Below are 25,440 nucleotides of genomic sequence, written 5' to 3' on the forward strand. Positions count from 1 at the left end.
TGGGAAGGGATGTGTAGGGTAAACAAAGGAGGAGGCTGCAATGCTTGGTAAGAAATGTATGCATTATCCTGCCCATGTAATTGTAACCCTTCTGTACAGTATGTTCACAAATAAAATAAAATTAAAAAAAATAAAGCTGAATTCTAAAAGTATGTGTAGAGAAAAAAATGCATATCTCACAGTTATGTCTAGGTGGTAAGATGATAAATTTTCACTGATTTTATATTTTACTGTATCATTGTTTTTTAAAATTAAATTGATACCAGCTAATTAAATAACAGAAGGCCATATATGTACTTTTCTAGCCTCTTTTAATAACTTTTTCATTCTTTCCTGGAAGTCTGCATAATTTTATTTATGTCCTTACCACATCTGTACTGGCTCCCCTAGAATCATAGGTGAATTGAATTAGTGTTTGAAAGAAAATAACCCAAACAGACAGTAACCCAAAAGACCACAGGGACAAAGTCAAGTAGGAGAAAAAATTTATTGTCAGCAGAGCTGACAAGGCCAAGTTTTCACTCGAGGGGAGAGAAAATGGCACCAGCCCACCCTCTGGGAGACCCCTTTATGCTATCTGGGGCTTGGAGTGTTTCACCTGAAGCTGGAGGTGGGGAGTACTTTACCAGGTCCTCCCACGGATGCTGTTATGGAAGTGGGGATCTTGGGGCAGGAAGGATGGCTCACCTGCCCTGCAGGCACTGCCATTTAGGTACCACTATTGAGGTGGGAGCTGGCAGGAACTGCTATTCAGACCAGGCCTGCTATTCAGACCAGGCCTGCTATTCAGGGCAGGGGTTCAGGGACAGGAAAAGGCATGTGCCATCTTACAGTGTTCACTTCACTTTGACTATTTTCCACACTTAGCCAACCTCTCCTGCTTGCTCCTAAGTATCATCTAAGTCTTGCATACCAGACTTCCTGTATTGGGCTTTGCTTAGGGTCCTCCATAATCACGGAGGTTTTATCTTTATATTGGAACCTAATAAAATGAGATTGTGAAAGTGGTAACAGGTTTCATTCAGGAATTAATGACTGCAATAGGAAAAAAAGAGATCTCATTATAAAACTGGTCCATACAATAAGGAAAGTGAGATTTATAGCCAAGGAGCTAGGTAGAGGTTAAAGAAATAAAACCATTAAACAATCATTAACAGTGGAGAAGGGTCATAATTCTAGCTGAATGGACTTGAAATCAGCTGGGGAGTAGGCAGAGAACAGGGAAGATGAGAAATTTGATCAAAGGTAAGAGATTCTCAATAACCTATTTAGCAGGACATAGGTAGAGATTTTTTCAAGTTTAGAGTGCACAGTAAGTGACTATGGATAAGGATAGTATAAAAAGTATCCCTTTAAAAAAAGCTAGAAGGAAGGTTGAATGACGGTGGCTCATAGCTACTCAAGAAACTGAGATCTGAAGAGATCACATTGTGAAGCCAGCCCAAGCACAAAAATTTCAAGAGATTCTATCTCTAGTTAACCAGCCAAAAGCTGGGCTAGAGGCATAGCTCAAGTGGCATTACATTAGCTGAGCAAGAGCCAGGACCAGAATTCAAACCCAGTTCAAGCAAAAAGATGAGAGAAAGAAAAGGAAAGAAAGAAAGAAAGAAAGAAAGAAAGAAAGAAAGAAAGAAAGAAAGAAAGAAAGAAAGAAAGAAAGAAAGAAAAAAGAAAGAAAGAAAGAAGGGAAAGGAAGGAAGGAAGAAGAAAAGGAGGAAGGACAAACATGAAAGCTTTAAAGGTTTTCATCTAAATAAATAATAAATCTTTAAGCCAATGTTTTCCTGGCTTGATCATTATGCAATATATACTATATGTGTGCCAAAACATCCCATAATACCCCACTTATGTGCATTTTATCTGTTAATAAAATGTAAATAAATGGAAGTAAAATTACACACATACACACACACACACACACACACACACACACTATACAAAGTAACAAAGAACTTAGGGGATCCTAACTAAAGTTTGCTTAAGCAGAGCTTTGTCAGCACTCTTTTCCTGTTTCAGAATCCAGGTCCCTGTCCTGTGAGGCTTGCCTGCCCCTCCCACTCCAGCAGGCTGCATCCTTGCACAAATCACCAGCCCTGATGACAGATGACAGCCCTTCTACCAGGGCCTGCTGAGAGAACCTATCTTTCTTCAGAAGATCTTGTTACAAACTTGCTGGGAGGAAGAAACTCAAATGCTGAGGCAGCTTCTTTGCACTACTCTCATTCATTGCTTTCACAATTTGAATCTTTTCCTCCTCTTTTGTGTAGCTCTCACTGCTGTTTTCTGCCTGTTAAGTTAGATGCTAAGGAAGCATTTCTCCTCCTTCCTCTTGCATTTTGATGCAAGTTGCCCTGACATCCCAAGCTGGGGCTTGCACTTCCTACAAGATAAATGAAAGAATGTATCTAGCCCATCCTGCACAGCTCAGGAGTCAGGTTTTGGGCCAGGATGACAGGTCTAAATCACTGCATCAGTAATTGAATAAACAATGTCTTTATTCCTCAAGAAAAGAAAGTCAACATGGAACACACTACGAAGCAGAGAAGACATAAGGCAGCTCTTAATACCTGGCTTCACATAGCTTCCTCTACTGTGATTTCTCTATCATGGCCCTGCACAGAATCACTAGGAAGGTCCATCAGTTGGAGACTGTAATTAGGGTCTTGCATGACCGTCAATCATGCTTTGCTCCTGGGATAGAATGGGTAAGGAGCAACAACAGACTCCCAGGAACCAAAGAACCAGATGGACAGACACAGTCCTGGCAGCCCTGAGAATCTGGGACAGACAAAACCAAAAGATTTGACCAAATCTGGGATGTAGAAACTCTAAGCTTGGTGTCAGGTTCTCCAGACACATGTTCATTGATTTTTTTTGTCTCCTCCAATGTTGTACATGACTCTCTTAGATCTAAATACATTTCTACTCATAGAAGGATAACAAGAAAATGCAGTAGTCCTCATGGGACTCATCATAGAACAGAAAACAGTTGCTAAATAACTCACAAATGCTTTAGTTCTTACGGATGATGATAAACCTGAATTTCATTCTAATAGGAAAATCTGTGGCGTTTGAATGCTCACACACTAGCTAGGTCACTGTCATAGTCAATATTTGAGCATTTGTGAAGGATAAAATGTGTCTTTGATGGGGGAGAAATGAACCCTTTATTCCTAGCTATAGGTAAGCTCCATAGAATTTTAAGGGCTAAAGAGCAGATTACGGAGAGCAAGACAGGCCACACTGTGGACATGTGCCAAATTCAAATACAAAGGCTTACCAAATATATACATTCCCATTTCCTTTTGTGCTTCCCACTGCATTTACAGGAAACTCTTTGGAGCACGTTCTGTTGTTGAATGACTCAGAATGCACAATAGCATTCAATAGAAAGCCACTCATTAGCTAACTTGGGGTCTTTGTTGTGGTCTTCCTACTTTCAGCTCCATGTTTCTTTGTTGGTAGAAGGGGAAGGCAAAAGCATTTTAATGAAACTATGAGTAGTCATCTTGTTCATAAATTTGTAATCAGAAGTAAGACTTAAGAATTCGTACATTCGTAAGAAAACAGTCATTTTCCCTACAATGTATGACTTTGGAAATTAGTGTTTGTTTGTTTGTTTGCTGGGCTATGAATACAGCCCCAGAGCTTTCCTCATACCAGGCAAACATTCTACCACATCCAGCCTGAAGTTAAATATTATTTGTTCAATATCTTCACTTACATCTGGGTATTGTGGCTCAAGCCTTTAATCCCAGCTACTTGGAGACTAGGGTTCAAGGTTTAAATTCAACCAGGCCATGAAAGTTGGTGAGACTCATCCTTACTCAATGGCTAGGCACAGTGGTCTACATCTGTTATCGCAGCTATGGAGAAAGCACAATGACTTGGTACAGTGGAAATTTCCTGTCATCCCAATGACACAGGACAGCACAAATAGGATTGCAGACCCAACTCTGCCCAGACATAAAGTAAGGCCTCTATGTCACAAAAAGGCAACAAATAAAGAAGTGACAGAGAGAGAGAGAGAGAGAGAGAGAGAGAGAGTATGATGAATGCAAAATGGGCTGAAGCATGTCTCAGTGGTAGAGCACAGGACATGCCCTAGCAAGCAAGAAACTCTGAATTCAAATATTCGTGCTGCCAAAAAAAATCATTAGTTACATGAGAATAGGAACTTGATTTCTTCTTAAAATGACAAATATATATATATATATATATATATATCCTTATACATTTAGAACTCCAAACAAATTTTAAGTGTATCATTGTTTATTAAAGTGTTCATAGTATTTCAGTAAGTCACATTTACTATAATAACTCTCAAGATAAGTAGTTTTCAAGACAAATTAATATCCCTTTATGAGAAAATAAAATAAAAGTAAAAATACTTGATCAATTTCCCAGCTTTATCTGAATCCATTTTTTTTGTTGGTGGAAAAATACCCACAAAATAAGGTCATCTTCAAAAGACAAGACATGAAAATAAAATTGAGCTTTTTGAAGGTAATTCATGTGTTTCTGAAATTCCTAAAGAATATTTAATTCTATTCATTAAATTAATGAAATAAAGAAGTTTGATATGTTGACAGCTTAAATGTGTAATTTTCATTTTCATCAAATTTATGTGTCTCCATTCTGAGTGTATAATAAGTAGCTATTCTGGGATTGATTGGCACTTATTACTGAGAAGGAGAAAGTAGTATATGACTAGAGAATCACAGGACTTTGTTGATATCAATCTGTTACCTCTTTCTAGATAAAAAGATATCACTAAAATGTGATATAAAATATTACCTATACCCTAAATAACAGTATCTTGCTTGAATTTTATATGGAAAGGCCTGTTCAGGTCTAGGTCACAGGACAAAGCAAATAAATCCTGCAGATTGTAGAACAGAACAATAACATTGAGTACTTTGTATTTTTGAAATTATTATTGCTATTATAATACTATGAAGTTAAAGTTACATAAGTCAGATAATGACTACATTTCTTTTTAGACAATGTCACCCCTTCCCTTGTTCTCTCCCAATTTTCCCTCCCATCTCCATTCACAAGCTCTACAATTCATTTTCAGCATAGTACTTTGTGGGTTTTGTTTTGTTTTTACAACTCAGACTCTTCTGCCTGTTAGGCTTCTAAGATAGCACATTGATTAGCATTATTCTGCTCTCTACTAAAGTTCTGAATAAGCCAGAAATAAGACAATAAAATAAAACAGATGAAGAAAAAAGCATAATTGTCCGGCCATTATAGAAAACAATATAAAGATTCCTAAAAATTTAAAAGTACCAGATGATACAGCAATTCCAACACTGGGAATATGTATCAAAAGATAAGCATGTTGTATAGGACCAGTTGGATATATGTAACCCTTCTATTCTCATTTTCATTGGGTAATCAATCAAAGGCAATAGATTTCATCCTGTGTAATAAATTCAGTTTCTGTGGGCCTTCTTAGTGCACTGTTAGTAAGGATAGTGAGGATATGGACATGTTCTTTGTTCACAAGGATCCTTACAGACTGGGAATATCCATCAGAGATAGCCCTAAGAAGTTAATGACTACACAGTTCCTACATAGGCCTTAAAGATAGGCTCTCTAATCAAAAATTATCTAAGGAGTGTGTATGCACTATAATTTAGACTCCAACCCTGTTCATGTGATGAAGCATCTAACCCAGCATTTCTCTCCATATTCTCTGCTGGGCTCCATCTCCTCTCCCACAAAGTAGAATAATCAGCATCCCAAAGAATCCTCTAGCACTAACAGAAACTCTGTCTTACTGGTAGGGATGGCTAGAAATCACATAATATATGAAATCTTTAAAAACTCATTGAATACAAGTACGTTGTTCCTGAGAGAGAGACTGTAACATCTCTTAGATCTTGCAAAAGATCTGAGCCTCATGTGAGATCTCTGCTTATCCCAATTCCTGGCTCATGTCAGAGTCTATTGGTACCTACATGCTTTCCTAAAGTATATTGGTGTCAGAAAATACTTTCACCTGGACCACCATTCCATATGGAAACAAGTTGCTATCTGAGGAGTATGAAAGGGCTCAGATATTGAGGGCTTAGATCCCAGCTGGTCATAAAATTTTGGAAGATTCTGGAAGGTTTAAGAACTGGGATGTAATTAGAGGCAGTAGGTTGGAGGGGGGAGCTGTGTCTCATCCTAGTCCCCACAATAGAGACTCATTTCTATTTAAAGACTAGTGCATTTTATAGTGGGCTGTGAGGATGCTAGAGTTGTATGATAGGGTATGTACAAAATAAATAATGGTGAGACACAGATAATGTGCAAAATAGGTCACAACTGGAGAAAGGGAGGGAGCTAGGCCAAGATATCTGTTCATGCCCCTGATCTGTCCAAAGTGGCTGCAAGCCCTGGTCTGCCACCAGCCAAATGAGAAAGATACATAAACACGAAACTTGGCTCAAATTGTTCTCTCAGATGGCTGTTTTCTCCTTCCTCCTACTTCCTCCCTTGAAGGGAAATTTTTTATCTAGAATCAAATCTTAGTTTATAAGAGGCACATGCTGACACAGTTGTTCATGGTTTTCTATTTCTCTTTCCTCTCTATCCTTCTGCTTTTCCCCTTGATTCTGCCTTTGACCTACTCATCCCACGACAAAATAATTTTGTTACTAAGTTGTTCAATCATTATAGTCTTTCCTCAAAGTACAGGGAAGTTTCTTTTGTATAAATACTCTAAAGGGCCTCAGCATACTTGTGCAAGCCATGGCCAACAGAGTAGGACACTTGAACACTGCTTGACTAGATGGATTTCTCTCTCTCTCTAACTTACCTCATGAAAAAAAGAAAAATTTTCCTATCCAACCTCCAAATACAAAGTAGCTGCTTAAGTTTGACTGTTATAAGTACAAAGAACATATGCTCCACTCAGTGGAGTAGAGAAAACTCAGTTGTATTGCCAAACATAGCTGTTCCTTCTGTAGAAGTTTCTATGTACCCAGAATCACACACACATACACACACATACACACACACCTTCAGACTATCAGAATCCTAGCCAAACTTCAACTCACTTGCACTCATAACTAAAACTTCAAAGGACAACTCAAGTACACATCTAATAATTATTTCTGCCCCTAAGAAGGTAAGTCAGGCACAGTTAAACTTGGAATTTTTCAAATCAGAACTCATACTCTAAGCTGAAATCTCCAAAATCTCATTTGAATCAAATTCATAAATTTTCAGTTCTAGCAATGATAAATCTCATGTATCCAGTTGTGCCGTATAAGATATAATTTCAGTTTCATTTTTTTTTTAGTTTTTTTTCTTTTTGCTTATGTGGTGCTGAGGAATTGAACCCAGGGCATCATGCATGCAAGGCAAGTGCTCTACCACTGAGACACCTTCCCAGCCCCTTCAGTTTCTTAATTGGATAGAATAGGTAACTAGTTTGTTTATAAAGTTTTCTTGGTAATAGTAATGACTTTCATTCATTAAACATATCAGTAGGTTAAATAAATGCTCCTCTCCTATTTTCCTTTCAACAGCTTGACAAAAAAAGAAAGCTCAGTTGAGTGATCTTGAGTTATACTCAAATAATGAAAAAATATTTTTAAGAGATTCCTTAATAGAAACGTTGATGTAGATTCTCAGCTAAGAATAATCCACTTATGAGAATTTTTTTAGTGTTTTCTGAAGCATCATTAAATTTAGAAGAATACCCTTGGATAAAATTGAAGTATCATAATGAGATGCATAACTTTGTGAGACCCTGTGGAGCGGGAAGTCCCACCCTATGCTGCTGTCCCAGCCACACAAGCCAGGCTGCTGGGGGCAGGGCGTCAAAGGGCGGCTTGGGGGGACAGGCCACTGGATATAGGGAGAAGGGGTTTCTGGGAAGAGAAAGAGAAGAGATGCCGCAAGAGAAACACAGCAAGGGACACGGCTCCTTGAGCAGAACAGTACTCTCTTCTCAGGCCTGACAGGCAAAGAGACCCAGGTAGACCCAGGCCAGCAGAGAGGCCTGCGGAGAGGCCTGGAGATGCCCAAGCAGAGTGGAGAGCCTGGCAGAGAGGCAGAGAAGCTGGCAGAGAGTTGGAAAGTCCTGTGAAGAGCCAAGAGGCCCGTGGAGATAAGAGAGGCCTGCAGAGAGTGGAGAGGCCCATAGAGAGGCCTCCAGAGATCAGAGAGGCCTGAAGAGAGTGGAGAGGCCCATAGAGAGGCATGCAGAAATCAGAGAGGCCTGAAGAGAGTGGAGAGGCCCATCGAGAGGCCTGCAGAAATCAGAGAGGCCCACAAAGAAGTGGAGAGGCAACTGAAAAGGCTTGTGGCACTTGGAGAGGCCTGTGGACATTGGAGAGGCCTGAAGAGAATCAGAGAGATCTGCGGGGATTGGAGAGGTCCATGGAGATCTGGAGAGGACCATGGAAATCTGGAGAGGCCCATGGGAAGGAGGAAAAATGAAAAAACAAAAAACAAAAACTTTTCCCCTTGGAGGTTGTAGCTACTCCTAGTTCTGAGGTAACCCAGGATAAGGCTGTAGACCAACTAAAAACACACGCAGCTTTTGTCATGTTTAGCCATGCCTCCATGGGTTTTATTGCTCGCAGGATATTACAACTTATATGACGGTTATTGAACTAATTGAACTAATTAATATTCCTATGTAAAAAAGATAGAAAATTGCCTATCTTACAAAGTATTCTTAGGATTCCTTTATTTCCATATCTATGTGCCAAATGCACTTAAACCACATAATGACAAACTGAGTCATGAGACTTTCTGTAACAACTGTGCCTATTGTGGTGAGGATCAAGTTTTAAGTTCCTCTGCACAGTTACTTCTTACAAACCTTGGTTCTTACTCATTTAAAGATGATGCAATTTTGAACATGGATGCCAAATCTGAATAACATCTACCCAAAGGACATTTTTTTAACTTAAATAGGTACTTATATAGTCCAGTGAAAATTTGGGCTTGAAATGGAAAGGTAAATTCTAACTCTCATGTTCAGCAGGAGAACAATAAGTATGTTATCCAGATGTAACCTTGAATTCAAAAAGTGATCCCTTCCCAGGTGCAATTGTTTGGATATGGTTTGAATATTCCCCAGAGTTTCATATATGGAACTTGAAACCCCATTGTGAAGTGTTAAGAAGGTGGAAACTTTATCCAACTGTGGTGTCTAGATATAGATTAGATCTCTAAACATAACCTAAATATTGGGGTTATGAGATTAGATCATTCATTGACTGAATTCAGTGGCTTTATAAGAAGCTGAAAGAGCAGAAAACAAACATACACATACATGATCCACATGTACATAAGCACTCCTATGTTTTCCTTTCTTCACTCCTTCTTGCCTGCCGTGTGTGTTTGTGTGTGTGTGTGTGTGTGTGTGTGTGTGTGTGTGTGTATGTGTATGTGTATGTGTTCTGCCAGTACTGGGACTTGAAGTCAGGGTATACAAACTGTCCCTTAGCTTTTTTACAGCTCCACTTCTGGCTTTTTGGTGGTTAAGTAGTGATTAGAGTTTCACAGACTTTGCTTCTTTGTCTGTCTTTAAATCAAGGTCTCTGGCCTCCTGAGTAGCCAGTATTATAGGTATAATCCATCTTCACCTGACTTCTTCCATTTCTTACCATGTACTATCCTCTGCCTTAGGATTTTGCCAGCAAGAAGGTCATCACCACATATGGCCTTTCAACAGTGGACTAGAACCATCTATAAACACAAAGCAAAGTAAAATTCTCTTCTTGTAATATACCTGGTCCATCAATGAAAATGAACTAAGACTGACAGATGACTTTTTTCTGTAACACAGTGTAATTCTAGAGCTTCTTCAGTTTCTTGATCTTGGTAAAGATTATATTAAAATGTTTCATTACAGACTTGTCTAGATTTGTAACTAGGGAGCAGGAAAATGGTGACTGGCCTCCACTTAGACCAGGTGAATATGGTCCTCACCGTGTTCATAATTCAGATACAAGAGCCACAAAGAGTTTTCTAAATACACCTGGGCACCTTGGTTCACATCTGTAATCCTAACTACTCAGGAGGTGGAGATATCTAGGTTCAAAGCAGGTATAGAGGGCTGGGAAGGTGGCTCAGTGGTAGAGCGCTTGCCTTGCATGCTGAAGGCCCTGGGTTCGATTCCTCAGCACCACATAAGCAAAAAAGAAAAAACTGGAAGTGGTACTGTGGTTCAGGTGGTAGAGCGCTAGCCTTGAGCTGAAGAGCTGAGGGACAGCACCCAGGCCCAGAGTTCAGGCCCCACGACCGGACCAAAAAAAAAAAAAAAAAGCAGGTATGGACAGAAAAAGTCTATGAGATTCCATCTCTAACAAGCCAGCAGGATGTTAGATTGAAGATATAGCTCAAGTGGTAGAGTGTCAGCTGAGAGTGAGAAAGCTGAACAAAAAAGTGAGACCCTGAATTTAAACCCTGTATTGATACACGTACACACACACACACACACACACACACACACACTCAACTTCAACTATGGCATTTAGAGATGGGGCCTTTAGGAACAGATTAAAATGATACAAACTCATAGCGTGTAGGTCCCTTAACTGAATCCTGGTAGCTTTATAATTAGAGGGACAGAGGTACAAAAATAGTCACATATCCTGTTTCATTGCATGCGATGGCCTAAAAATCTCATCATTCTTCAAGAAAGACATCCCCAAAGAAACACTGTACCTCAAAACTCCAGAACTGGGAATCAGAATAGATCTCCATCTCTATGAAGAATACCTGCTTCAGGTATTTCATAAAAACTGAATAATACCCTGTATATTTAAAGGTAACCTTTTGACATCCAGCAAATTAATTTGTATCCTACTAGCTTTTATATCCTTATTAACACTTGCTTTATAAAAATATATTTATCTGGGGCTGGGAAGGTGGCTCAGTGGTAGAGTGCTTGCCTTGCATGCCTGAGGCCCTGGGTTCGATTCCTCAGCACTATATAAGCAAAAAGAAAAAAGCCAGAAGTGGCACTGTGGTTCAAGTCATAGAGCGCTAGCCTTGAGCTGAAGAGCTGAGAGACAGCGCCCAGGCCCAGAGTTCAGGCCCCACGACTGGACCCAAAAAATAAATAAATAAATAAATAAATAAAATAAAAAATAAAAATATATTTATCTGGTCAGACTTTAATGTACTTGTCTTCAGCATGTAGACCAAAAAAAATGTGCAACATGAAGACATATTGATGATATCTGCTTATTCTAAGCCAGTCTCTTGTACCTGTTGGAGCTTATAAATAAAGATTAGTAGTGACAGAATTGTTGTTAGGACTAAATAAATAAAATGCAAAAATAGTTAAATAAAATTGCTTGCAAATATTAGCAGTTATTATAGTTTATAAATGCATTTGCTTGTTTCCTTTATATTCTGTTACAAAGAAAATGAAAATAAACTTCATAGACTACCACTATTCAGAATATAGAGACGAGAAGGATTATGGTTCAAGGTCAACCTAGGCAAAAATTTAGCAAGACTCCATCTCAAACAAGCTAGGTGTGATGATGCATGGCTGTAATTCTATCTTAATGATAGTCCTACTTAGAAGAATTGTGAACCAAGGCCAGCCCTGGGGGGTGGGGGGTGGAGAATATGAGATCCTATCTAGAAAAATAAAGGAAAAATGTGACTTAAATGGTAGAGCACTAGCCTAGCAAACATGAGGTCTTGAGTTCAACACTACCATATGAGCTACCATTTTTAAAATCAACACTGTTTTCAAGACCTTGAAAAAGTAGATGCAAGAATATTGAATTTTGAAAATTATTCATAAACATTATTCACCATCTACAGAACCTTACCACATACTAGATGTTGAAGTAGATATACAAGTATACATAAAAGATGCCTCCTAGCCAGGCGCCGGTGGCTCACGCCGGTAATCGTAGCTACTCAGGAGGCTGAGATCTGAGCATCTCTGTTCAAAGCCAGCCCAGACAGGAAATTCCGTGAGACTCTTATCTCCAATAAACCACTAGAAAACTGGAAGTGGCGCTGTAGCTCAAGTGATAGAACGCTCACCTTGAGCTGAAGAGCACAGGGACAGTGCCCAAGCCCAGAGTTCAAACCCCACCACCAACAACAACAAAAAAAAATGATGCTTCCTAATTTCAGAGAATATGCACTGCTTTATTTAAGGAGATAAAACCAATGAAACAATGTGATTAGAGACTATTATAAAACCAAACATTATGATCTACAGCAAAAATCAATAGGAATATAAATGAACTAACGCAAATGCTAGCATTTCTTGGCTCTAGTTTCTAGTTTCTGGTCTCTCAGAAGCAAGCAAGAAATTTGTAACATAAAAAGAAATCACTCCTGAGCCATCCAGAAGGCACTAAGATTCTAACCAGGTTGGATAACATTATCCTGGTAATTTATTTATAAAATTATTACTGCCTTTAAAAATCTTTATCTAATGTAATACCTTTTGAGAAAGAAAAGCTTATTGATTTGATAAATAGTAAATTTTTTGTAATCAAAGAGGAATACTAAGGTTTGACAAGATGAAATAATCATATTCCAGTGGACTGTTTATATTACCATGGTTCTCAGAGCTTAAAATTTATCTCACAATGTAGACTTCTGGTTCTCCAGCATCAGATACCTTGAACCTGAAGTTCTGTATAGTTAACTATTTGAATATTTACCTGATGTTCTGGAGATTCTGACATAGCTGTCCTCAAGGAAATAGAAAACTACAGCTTTAAGAAACAAGGACACAAAAGACTGAACATAGATCTTTCTTATGGCCTAGCAATTCCACTCCTGGACATTTATCCAACAGAACACAAACAAGGCCACACTAAAGCTACCAGCCAAACCATGTTCATTGCAGCATGTTTACCATACCCACAATATGGAATCAGCCCAGATGCCCCTCAGTGGATGAATGAATCATGAATCAAGAAAATGTAATATACCTACACACACACACACACACACACACACACACACACACACACACACACACACAATAGATTTTTGTGCTTCCATCAGAAAGAATGATATTGCACCCTTGGTAAGGAAATGGAAAGACTTGGAAAAAATTTTATTAAGTGAAGTAAGACAGACTCAAAGAAACATAGGCTGCATGGTTTATTATAACTAGAATATGCATATAAATACACAAGTAAACATGTTGGGTGGTAAAAGACAAAAAAATTACACTTGGACATGATAAGTTATACAAGACTCTAAACATTCACACAGTGATACAAAAGGAGGATATTCTTTTTTATTGTCAAGGTGATGTATAGAGGGGTTACACTTACATAAGTAAGGTAATTAGTACATTTCTTGTCAAACTTGTTACCCCTTCCTTCATTTTTCTCCTACGTTCTGTCCCTTCAAACTCCACCCCAGTTTTACAGATCATTTCCAACATATTGTCTTGTCTATGTGGCTGTTGCATTGGCTCCCACTTGTCCTTTGTCTCACCATTCTGTTGTTCCCCTTCCCTTCCCTAATTTTTATACATACATACATATATATATATATATATATATATATATATATATATATACCAGCGTACCAAAATCAAATATGGTGGCAACAGGGCATATGCCATAGGGTGAAGAACATACAAAAGAAACAAAGAATCACATAGTATATTAAAAACAACAGCAACAAAGAAAAACCTCTTGTGACTATGTCTTGGAGTTTATTTCACTTAGCATTATCTTATGTGCATAGCTATTGAGCTATTTTGATCATCTGATCAGATTATCCTCAATGCCACCCCATTTGTTAGGAAATAGAAAGACTTGGAAAAAGTCATATTAAGTTAAGTAAGCCAGATCCAAAGAAACATAAGTCCCACAGTTTCCCTTTTTTGAAATAATTAGTATACATCAAAGGAGGATATTCTTAGAAGAGGATCACAAAGGCTTAATAGCTATGTGCATAAGATGATATAAAATGATGTTTATCAAAATGAACTCCAAGAAATAGATACAAGAGGGCTCATGTTTTTTTTTCCCTTTGTCACTATTTTTGATTTCTGTTCTTTTTGTCTTGTACATGTTGATCTGTTTGGGGGAGAGTAAAGGGGAGCACAGAGATGGTGAGACAAAGGGTGAACAAATGGAGCAGTGATACTAGACACTATGTTGACAATGAATTATATAACTTGTGAAGGAGGGGAGTTAGGAAAAAACAGGAGAAAATCAGGGAAATATACTCATTGTCTGACATGTAACCTCTTTGTATATCACCTTTACAATAACAATAAAAATTAATTTTTTAAAAAAGCAAAAAAAAAAAGCAGAAGCTGGGTGCCAGTGCTCCTGCCTGTACTACTCAGGAGCCTGAGATCGGAGGATAACCGGTCAAAGCCAGCCCAGGCCAGAAAGTTCATGAGACTCTTATCTTCAAAAAACTAGTCTGAAAAAGCAAGAAGTGGCACAGTGGCTCAAAATGGTACTAGCCTTGAGCAAAAAGAAGCTCAGAGACAGTGCCCAGGTTAAATTAAAGCATCAAGACCTGCAAAAGAAGGAGAAGGAGGAGGAACTGGAGGAGAAACAGGAAGAAGAGGAGGACAAATAAAGAACTTGCAGAGGATACCACTTACCTCTGAAAAGGGTAAACATTCACAAATAGTTTGCAAACGATAAACTTAAAAAGCTTTACTCAAGCTTTAGAGAATATTTATGTATGCATATATTTTTTCTTAGATACACATGGAACATTTACAAATGTTGACTATGTTCAGTATCATATAGGCTACAGTGTATTTATAACTGAGCTAATTGATATCTAACACTTCAGTATGGGATCTTAGACCTGTAATCTTAGTTACTCAGAGGCTAAGATCCAGAAGACTAGGGTTCAAAACCAGGCCAAACACAACTGTCCTAGATACTCTGTTTACAATTAACCAGACAATTAACCAGGCAAGTGTGAGGTCCCTAAATTCAAACTTCAGTACTGGCACACATGCACACACACACACACACACACATGTGCTCACACACATACACTAGCAATATGCTTAGAAACTTTAAATTCTACTTTTGATTAATAAATTCATTAATAATATAATAAGGGAATTTGGAAACTTCTTGTAACTTAATAAAAATGCTGTATAGTCAAATTTTTAGGATACAAATTGTGTAGTTAAAAAAAGAAGAGAAATATGTGACTTTTATTTCATATTGTAGAAATGAAGAAAGGTAGAAATTAAATCAAAATTGCCAAAATTAGAGAAAAACAAAAATAATTGATGCAAAATAAATGAAAATAATGAGATAATTTTGAAATAGCATAAATTAGAGAAGAGAACAATTATATCCTAATAGGGCTCAACTTGACCACAAACTTGTTTATTTAAGAAGCTAATCAAGTAATTTAAACTCTCTATTGAAACTGACCAAAAGATGGATGCACTCATGTGATTTTTTTGTTTTTTCCTTCTTTTTTAATAAGTTTTTAATTGTGAAAATACTGTACAGAGCCATTACAATTACATGAGCAAGATAATGAGTACATTTCTTATCAAGCATTGTTGCCTCCTTTGTTTTTCCACTACTATCCCTGCCCTCCCATATCCACGACTATACTCCCTCCAAAGTTGTAAAGTTCGTTTTTCGACATAGCATCTTGTACATCTCATTGTTGCAATGGGTCCACCTGTATCCCTATTTAAACAACGTGTTTTTGCCCTTCCCCTCCCCAAATTATACCAACATCAAATACAGTAAAAACAGGGGTTATACCGTGGGGGAGGGACATACAAAGCAACAAAAATATCACCTTATAAATATGTTAGAAACAATAGCAAGAAAGAAAAAAACCACTTGTGTCCTTATCTTGGGTTCATTTCACCTAACACCATCTTATCTGACCTTTTCTGCTTGTCTCAGACATACACTAGTTATTGCAAATAAGGGAAACCATGGGACCTATGTTTCTTTGGGCCTGGCTTACTTCACTTAACATCATTTTTTCCATCTTTCCATTTCCTAACGAATGGAGCAGTGTTATTTTTCCTGATGGAGGCATAGAATTTCATTGTATATGTATAGCATATTTTCTTGATCCATTCATCTACTGAGGGGCATCTGGTTCCATATCTTAGCTATGGTAAATAATGCTGCAATAAACACAGTTGTGCTGGTAGCTTTAGTGTGGTCTTGTTTGTGATCATTCGGGTAAATGCCCAAAAGTGGGATTGCTGGGTCATAGGGGAGCTCTCATGTGTTTTAACAATAAAAGTGGTTGATAGAGCACAAAACATTAGATGTATAAATATAGTTGGGATATGGTAGCTAATGCCTATAATCCTAAATACTTAGGAGGTAGAAATTGGGAGGTTTATGGTTTGTGGTTAGCCTAGTCAACAAACTGATAGATTGTGATAATAAAAACAATATTCTCAAGAGAATTCTTTGAGAAAATTCAAACCCTATTCATGACAAAAGAAATATGTTAACCAGGCACTGATGGCTCACACCAGTAATCCTAGGTACTTAGGAGGCTGAGATCTTAGGATCACAGTTCGAATGTTCAAAGTCAGGAGGGGCAAGAAAGTGTGTGAGACATATCTCTGATTAACCACAGAAAACCGGAAGTGGGTGCTGTGGCTCAAAGTGGTAGTGTGTTAGCCTTGAAAGAAAAAGCTCAGGGAGAGCACCTGGGCCCTGAGTTTAAGCCCAAGGACTGACAAAATAATAATTAATACTTTATTCCAGCTCTTAGCCTGTAAACTTAACTACTCAGGAGACTGAGATCTGAGGATCTTGATATTGATACAAAGCTAGCCTAAAAACCAAAAGTAAGGTGCTAGCAATAACAAGTAAAACAATTAAAAGCTCCAGGCCCTGAGTTCATCACAAAATTGGGTAAATAAATAAATACTGTGATGGCCAGACAATTCAATGAAGAAAATCCTGTATATTTTGTCCTTACCAAGAGACTCCTCAACAGCAACACCTTCCAATCTTACCACATGACTGAAATTTTTGATTTAGGAGAAAAACAACAAAATAGTCCCATATCCCTATAACAAACTTGTAGTTCAAAACAGATGAACTATCTCACAATTGTGGAACACAGGTTTAAATCTGTTTCTTTAGGCCAAAATGAAAGAATTAGCAGCACGTTCTCCCTCCAGTGACTCCAGAACAGAATCTATCTCTTTCCTTTTCTAGATGCTACGGCTGCCAGTATCCCTTGGCTTATAGCAACATCATCGTAATCTTTGCTTCCATGGTCACATTACCTGCTCCTTTTCTGCATGTTAATTTTGCTTTACTCTTTCACTAGTGATTAGATTTAAGGCCTAGATCATTGGCAGGATAATCCAAGGAAATTTAGCCAAGTCCAGATCTGTATGGTATTCACCTTTGGAAAACCTTTTTCTTAATAAGGTGTCATGTCTAGATTGCAGAGACTGCTATGTGTAAGTGACCTAGTATACAAGGAGAACAGGAGCAGTCTGTAAACTACTGGGCTACATGTAGGACAGTGTCTCAGTCCATTTCATGTTGCTATCACAAAATACCTGATGCTGAATAATGAATAAAAAAAGGAGATTTGTTTGTTCAGCTCACAGTTCTGGAGGTTCAAGAGCATGGTTTGAGTATCAGCTCAGATCTGATGAAGGTCTCATGGCAGAAGACATTATAGTGGTGAGACAGAAAGTTTGGTTAAGTTAGGAAGTATCTTCCAGGTCTACTTATAAACAATCTGCTCTCCCAGGACCTAGAGAAAAACAGTGAATTCCTGAAAAAGCAAGAAAAACCTTAGTCACTCTGAAAGCACTGGGTGAATCGTTGTAAGAACTCACAGAGTAGACAGCAAACAGCAAGGGCCTAATATCCAGTATATACAGGCAACTCAAGAAACTAACCCCTCCCAAATCTAACAAACTAATTACTAACTGGGCAAGGGAACTAAAGAGAGACTTCTCAGAAGAAGAGAAAAAATGACAAATAAACACATGAGGAAATGTTCACCATCCCTGGTTGTAAGAAAATGCAAATAAAAACAACCCTGAGATATCACCTTATCCCAGTCAGAATGGCCAAAATACTAAAGTCGGCCAATGACAAATGCTGGAGGGGATGCAGAGAAAGAGGAGCCCTATTGCACTCCTGGTTGGAATTTAAACTAATACAACCACTTTGTAAAGCAGTCTGGAGGAAAGCTAAGTACAATCCTCCCCTACGACCTAGCTGTACCACTCCTACGCATCTACCTTGAGCAACAGGAACCTGGATACAAGGACACGTGCACCTCCATGTTAACTGCAGCACTGTTCACAATAGCCAAGATATGGAAACAACCCAGATGCCCCACTGCACATGAATCATCCAAAAATTGTATATACAATGTAATATTATGCATCCATTAAAAAGGACAAAATAATGGCATTCAGGAGGAAATGGATGGAACTAGAAAAAAGTGAGGTAAGCCGAGAGCAAAGAGACAAACAGCACATGTTCTTCCTCTACAGCAAAGTAAACATGGTCTCCCTTACTTTACAACAAAGTAAACAAGACTCGAGAAACAAAGAACCTCCACTCATCTTGTAGCTGCTGACCACATATATGGTATATATGCACACATCTGAGGGAAACTAGGAGGAGGACACAGAAACAGAGGAAAACATACAACTGAGGGACCCTTAAGCCACACTGGACATTGATGAAAACAAATTAAGCAACTCAAAGGCAGTGATAAGAGGGAGGGAATGAGAGGGAAAGAGGGAGCAGCTGACACTAAGCAAAAGGAAAGAAATGTGCATATCACCTGATGTGGAAGAAATAGCTGTATTGTCAAAGCTCATAGAATTCACAAACTTTATAGGCCATGATAATGACAATTTGTCTCATGAAGTTTAGAATGTGTATGTTGAGTTTAACTAAGTATCAATATACTAAGTATCACAATACTATGAAATTTGTGAAATTTATATAATCACTTAATCACAATAAAAAAATTTTAAGTAAAATTAAAAAATTTATTCCTTTTTTAACCAAAAATTTTAAAAGCCAGGGCAGGAAAGAAGAAAACAATAAAATGAAGACAGCAGCAAGATTTACAAGGTCTGGTGAATACTCTGCACATTTTGCTTATTTTCCTCCCTTTTAGCTTTGAAAACCTCTGTTCCTTTTCTCTCATTCTTTATTCTGTTTCTAGCTTCCTGTTTTCTAATTCCTACCAGGAAAGCCTACTGGAACCCAAATTATAAAAATTGATTCGATTTAAATTCACATAAGCTTGAATTTCTCTTAAAGGGATCAGATGAATGGAGAGAAACAATCACTTTCATTCTATTGAGTAGATGCAAATGTTTTGTAAATGTAATACACAAGAACAAGGTTTCCTTTATTTGCTTATTTTTTAGAAATTTGTTTTGAATAACCATATCAGAGAATTTAAGAGACATTTTAATTTGACACATAAGGGACATAAATAGTAAAATATTTGCAGACAAAATAACCCTTGATATTAGATAAATTCATAATCTTAATTTTTTTAATTTTTTGTATTTTACAAAGAGATTATAAGTCTATAAGTCATGAGGACAATGAATCTTAACCAATGTTGCCTCTTCCATCTTCTCCCTCATTTTGCCCCTCTCATCCCTACCCTCAAATCTAAGTGGTTTTATACAAGTCATAAAGGTTTGATTCATTTACCATTGGATAAAGGACAGGACACATTATTTTAAAATGATTTAACATATTTATACAGGCTGAATGGTTAGGATAGTAAATTTTCCACAGAAAAATACCAAACTATCAAGACTTACCCTGAAATGGTAAAATACTGCTATCCTCTAAAAGGAGAAGGTATTGTGTACACATGTTGTGTTCACCTAACAAACCCATGTTTAAACTCTAACTGTAATATGCTGGTATTCAGAATTGGGGCCTTTGGGAGGAAATTAGGTTTAGATGAGGTCGTGAGGTTGAAATACCCTCTTTCTTGCATTTTCTCTCTCTCCCTCCCTCCCTTCTTTCTTCTCTACTTGTGTGTGTGTGTGTGTGTGTGTGTGTGTGTGTGTGTGTGTGTGTGTGTGTGTCCATCAGGCAAAGACTCAGCCAGAAAGCTGCTGTATACAAACCAGGAAGAGGAACCTTTAGAAACCGAATTGGCTCATACTTTGATGTTGGACTTCCCAGAACTGTAAAAAATATCTGTCTATTGTTTACAATGTAGAATGTGTATTCTACATTATTGCTGTTAAGGTAGCCCAAACTAAACAAGATAGGACAGGAAAAACTCAGTTTAGACAGACTCTGTTCAAATGCAAGTCAAATCCTTGCAGTATCATGTTGCTGGAAACCATCCCAGATCTTCCCATCTCATCCAGAACAAGAAAAAAGAATTCTCATGATCTTCCTGTTCCATGCTTCCTAGGCCACAGCCACTTTGCCTGCCTTACATTGTATGCCCTAGAACATAAATACATACATTCTACAAAGGATATCAATGTATGCAAACATATTTTTAGTCCACCTAAGGTTGATTTCTCCAACTATATGCATATGCATCAAACATCTACAAAAAATTAGCAAAGGGGGTACTACAAAATTCTCTGTCTCCCTACTGAAAAAAAAATCCCTTCTAGATAACAGTAGTTTTATCAATCCCAGGAACATTTTTGTATCTATGTATCTATGCTTCCTTTTGACCATGCATTAAATTTCTTGTTTTGCTTAATTGTTAACTGTGAATACAGACAATATCTCTGTGTCATTTCCATAACTTTTGTCAAGTACATTTAAATAGGCCCATAACAGATGTTGATCAATGTTTGAAAGCATTCAAAGATAATCAAGCCAAAACTGTGAAAAATAGTTCCAGAGGCTGGTGGTAATGTTTTTTCACAATCATTTTATTTTATCTCCTCATGGAGTCTTTCTCTGCTTAAATTAATAAGTAAATAAACAATTGAAAGCCCTTAGCATTTATAGTCTTTGAAAAAATAAATTTCTCAGAAGATATTGTGAACATGCACACATGTACTTGTGTGTATGTGTGTGTGAGAGAGAAAGAAACAAAGAAAGGAAGAAAGGAAGAAAGAAAGAAAGAAAGAAAGAAAGAAAGAAAGAAAGAAAGAAAGAAAGAAAGAAAGAAAGAAAGAAAGAAAGACAAAGAAAGAAAAAAAAATTACTGAAGCCTAAACTCTGCACCTGGGCATTGTCCATTTACTGGTACTCTACCATCTGAGTTACAGCTTTGTGTGCATGTGTTTATGTCTGTCTGTCTATGTGTGTCCGTGTGTCTGTGTATTGTCCGTGTGTATGTGTGTGTGTGATTAAGTGGAAATAAGAGTCTTCTGGACTTTCCTGTCTGGGCAAGTTTCGAACTGTGATCCCCAGAGTTCAGCCTTTCCAGTAGCTACAATTAAGGTCATGAGCTACCAGTGCCTAGAAATGCACATATTTTAATAAGACCTTCCATTTCAGAAGCTAAAAGACATCTGGTGTATTTGAAGCAAGAATGTGGAGTAACTAAAATCCAAAAAATTTAAATGCAATGGATAGTATATTCATCATTTTGAAAATGTATTTTATTGCAGAACAGTAAAGATTTATGACTGAGTGGCAAGATTAGTAATGTAGTTTTCTCACTTTCTTTCATAAATATATAATATTAAAATAGCTTAATAAACTATCAGCAAGGTACATGTAATTTTAAGTCATATAATAAATAGTGACTAGAAAAATTATATAAGCCAATTAAAACTTACATTCAAAATTCTCTAATAAATTTACTTATAATTATTTTAGGGTCTAAGAAGATGGATTTCCATCTTGCTACTCTGAATTTAATTACTTTGTAATATATTTATGCTCATCTGTTTAAAATAAAAGTTTTACAAATTATTAATTTTATCTCATATTTTTCCCACCTAATTTAAGACACATGAAAATATGACTTGTATTTAACAGAGCATATATATTCTTTGCCATGGAGTTGGAAATCCATTCTTCAAGGGTAGATTCTCTAAGCACAAATAAAGGAGATTAATAATTATAAACACTAAGCTTCCATCTCATAATGAGGTAATTAACAAAATGTTTATTATGGAAAGCAGGTTTTACAACAAAATAAAATGAGAATAATATTTAAGTATTTATAATAACTACTCTACCTTCACATTTTATATGATTTCCTTTCTCATGGGTTTTAAGATGACTGGTGAGATTTGAATGTGACTCTCAGAGCCTGGTGCTGTGAACAGAAAGATTTTCAGACTCAGCTTTCTAGGCTTAGTATCTAGCTGGACCCTAGAAGTACTATCTGCAAGTTCCTTTGCCTTGTACTTTCTCAGAGGAGTATAATACAAGAAATAGTGATGTAATTCTTAGACAATGTTCCTTTAACAATTCTAAATTCAGATAAGAATATTCTTTTGGTAGCCTGGATTATGCCATAATCCTAGCAACTCAGGAAGCTAAGGTATCATAGTTGGAAGCCAGTCTAGATGGGAAAGTCCATGAGACTTATAACTCCAATTATCCACCAAAAAGCTGGAAGTGGAACTATGGCTCAAGTGGCAGCCTTCAGTGAAAAAAAACTAAGGGGACAATGCCCAGGCCGAGTTCAATCCCCCGAATTGGCAAACACACACACACACACACACACACACACACACACACGCATGACACACACACAGGCAGGATCAAATCTTGAAGTAGAGAATGCCTAAAATAAATATGCTAATCTCTCCAATATAAATAATCCTGGAGATGGTGACCCCTTCCATGATGTTTCTCACACCCTGTCAGGCTCTGGTTATCAATGGAAGCGAATCTTTACAGAGAAAATACTCTAAACTTATTTGGAGGATAGTTTCCATCATCCACAAATAGTAGTTTTTTTTTTCTTTACCCTTTACTACTGACCTTTTGGAAACAGGGTCAACTTTGTAGAGTTGGTAGACCAAGTCTATACTATACCTTGGGGGAAAACAGGCTAGATCTGTGTAGAAATTCACACCTTTGCGTTTTCATTGCAGAGAAACACTAATAGAAGGCTATAAATGTTTCCAGACATACAAGCCTGGTGGAAACAAGGACTAACTCATGTCTTATAAGACTTACATTACAGGCTTCCTATTTAACAAGGAAGGGTCTGAGCACCATTTGGTTTACTCTTTTTCCCAAATGTCCATTACGATTCCCAGACAATGTACATAAAATACATTAAAGCTGTACCTGTATTATAAACTAAGTTTGGCAAATGATATGCCAGGATCTAGGGCAAAAAATCTTAAACAACTAACTGCATAAATAGAGCTCACGATAAATCATAGTTCACCCACCCTTAAATCCATTAGAAACTAGCTGAGGGTTGGGGTGAGAAGAATTGGAGAACACTGTGATTTACGATGACCATTTCTCCCTAGCTAAGTCATTCATTTTAAACTTCCTTTTCTATTACACACCAGAGGCTGAACCTGCCAGGAAAAAAAATACAGACCATATCCTACAAGGCAAAGAAACCATAAGGAAAAAAATCTGCAGGCAATAGAAGAGAGAACATCTCTCAAAGCAACACAGGCGTGGAGATCTTGCCTTGAGGTACTCAATGAAGATCAGAAAGAGCTACCTGCTAAGTACAGACAATGATGCAAGTAAAACAGAATAGCATAACTCTCACCTCTCACTTCCAGCTGAAAGAACTTCACTGAAGAAAAAATTCCGTTTGCTATTACCCTTTCTGTTAGAAATGACAGAAATCTAAATTATTTTACATAAAACAGGCTCAATGGAACTGGACTGCCTAGGGGGCAGGGATCTCTCCTACCTCCTTTCATTCTCTCCTTGTCATTCTCCTTATCTCCCTCCCCCTTCATACACTTTTCCTCCTGGCTTCTTTTATCTGTCTCCTTTTATTTACACCTTCTACTACCTTTCCTGCCTTCATCTTTCCTCTCTACATGCAACTTTAATCTAAGTGTGCCCAGGTGTCCTCTACAGAATGGTGAAAGAGATCTTCTAGTAGCCCCATCGTACATCTAGACTTCAGTCCATAATCAGTTGATCCCATTGCTTTTGGGCCTGTGACAACGTAGCAATTGTGTCAAAAATATATAGTGGAGAAAAAACTCACTTTGTGGGTTCTACTGTCTCCTACAAGAGCACTCTCAATGAACTGAAGACCTTTCAGTAGGCCCCACCTCTGTGTGTATGTGTGTATGCGTCTGTGTGTGCATCAGTGCTGGGGCCTGACTGAAATAAGTGTCTCGTGTTCTTCATTGGCATTTCACTCAGGCTGGTGCTCTGCCACATGGGCCACAGCTCCATTTCCAGCTTTTATGATTGTTAATTGGAGATAAAAAGGCTCTTGGATTTGACTATGCAGAGGTGGCTGCAAACCAGATCCTCTGATCTCTGCCTCTTGGATTATAGGTGCAAGCCACCAACATCCAGCTTAGGCCCCTCCTTTTAAAGATTCTAATCTTCTCCCCAACAGCACCAAGCTAGGGATTAAGTCTGTTTGTCAAATGGGTCATTGGGTGATTTCCAGTTCCAAACTATAGCTCAGGTACAATTTTTATTTTGTTTCACAAGTTTATGGTTCATGCATCACTAATAACATTGATGGTAGATTGGTTTATATGTTCTAGAACAGTATAGACAGAATCTTTTTCACTCAGCTTCTCTTACTGAAGACAATGAGCTTGAAAATAATGTCTGTTGCAACCTACATTCATAATTTTTTTCAATAGATACCATAATTTGTTTATCAAGTCAACTGTTGTTTACAGTTTAGCACTTAGAATTTGCTGTGAGTAAATTTATGTACAAGGCTTTGTGTGGACATATGTTTTTGTTTCCTAGATAACTACCTGAAACTTTTTAATGGTTCTATGTATAACTTTTAAGACACTTCTAAATATTTTCCAAATTTTTTTCTTTTTTCTTTTATCTTTGTTTTATATAGTCAAGGTGATGTACAGAAGGGTTACAATTACATAATTAAGGCAATAAGTACATTTCTTATCAAACTTGTTCCTGACAAACTCATTCTTAACATTCTTACCAAGAATGTATAAAATTCTAATTGTTACTCATCATTGCTGGTGCTTGGTATGATCAGTCTTCACATTTGAGTCATCCGATTATTGTTTCAAATTGCATTTGACTCATAATCAATGATGTGTGTGTACCAACCCTGGGGCTTGAACCCAGGGCCTCGATGCTGTCCTTAAACTTTTTTGCTCAAGGCTAGGATTCTACCACTTGAGCAACTGTTCCACTTCATTGAGAGTGGTTAATTGGAGATAAAAGTCTCATAAACTTTCCTGCCCAGGATGGCATTGAATTAAGATCCTTAGATCTCAGCCTCCTGAGTAGCTAGGATTACAAGAGTGAACCACTGATGCCCTGCCACAACTTTTAATGTATATTTTGTCCTGTTTTGACTATATGTTCCAGTCTTTTTCAGAGTTGTTTTTCTTGG

This window comes from Dipodomys ordii, unplaced genomic scaffold, assembly GCF_000151885.1.
Source record: "Dipodomys ordii isolate 6190 unplaced genomic scaffold, Dord_2.0 Scaffold9, whole genome shotgun sequence".
NCBI lineage: Eukaryota > Metazoa > Chordata > Mammalia > Rodentia > Heteromyidae > Dipodomys > Dipodomys ordii.